Genomic DNA, 927 nt, shown 5'->3' on the forward strand with positions numbered 1-927 from the left:
GGGTTTCTACCTGTAGGTGAGCAAATGGGAGACCTAAATCAGATGCCACAATAAAGGACAAATCTTGCTGCATAATTAGACTTGCTGAAAAGTCTAAGAAAAGGCAGCTCAGTTCTTCAGCAACACACAATCGTTTCTGAGGCTTAGTATTTTCATCTGTAAAATGGGGATAGTCATACCTCCCCATCAAGCCTGTGTGAAGATTAGGATTCTGTCTAAGTGTGGAGAAGCATACTACCTGGCACAAGGTAGATGCTTGTCTTCTTAGTCCATGCGGGCTGCTATAACAAAATACCATAAACAGAATGGCTTATAACAACAAGAATTTATTTCTCACAGTTCTAGAGGCTGTGAAGTCCAATGTCAAGGTCATATGACAGATTGAGGGTCTGGGGAGGGTCCACTTTCTGTTTTGCAGACAGCACCTTCTTGTGTGTCCTCATATAGTAGATGGCTCCCTGGAGCCCTTTTAATAAGGGCCCTAATGCTATTCATGAGGCTCTGCTCTCATGACCTAATCACCTCCCAAAGGCCTCTCCTCCTAAAACCATTACCTTGGGGGTTAAGATTTCCACATATGAATTTGGGAGGTAGACCTATTCGGACCAAAGCAATGCTCAGTAAATGCTATCTAACATTACTTTTTGATTATTACATTATAAACTCCTTGGAGTTAGGGGTTGGGTCTAATTAAAACCATGTGGTGGCAATTCCTAACTTGTAGGTAGCAGGTTCTGTTCCAAAAGTGTCTACCTTAGAGCTTGTTTTCCCGTGGAGATGGCATCAATTGGTTACTTTCCCAAGGCCAATCTGGAAATGCCTATTTAAACTAGAGTATAGGGCGGCCTAAATATTGCACAATTACAATGTTTAAAAAACTCAGAGAATAGCACTGATGCAATGCAAATACAGCAGAAACAGCAGCTT

The sequence above is a fragment of the Galeopterus variegatus genome, unplaced genomic scaffold (assembly GCF_000696425.1).
Source record: "Galeopterus variegatus unplaced genomic scaffold, G_variegatus-3.0.2 Scaffold1311, whole genome shotgun sequence".
Taxonomy (NCBI): Eukaryota; Metazoa; Chordata; class Mammalia; order Dermoptera; family Cynocephalidae; genus Galeopterus; species Galeopterus variegatus.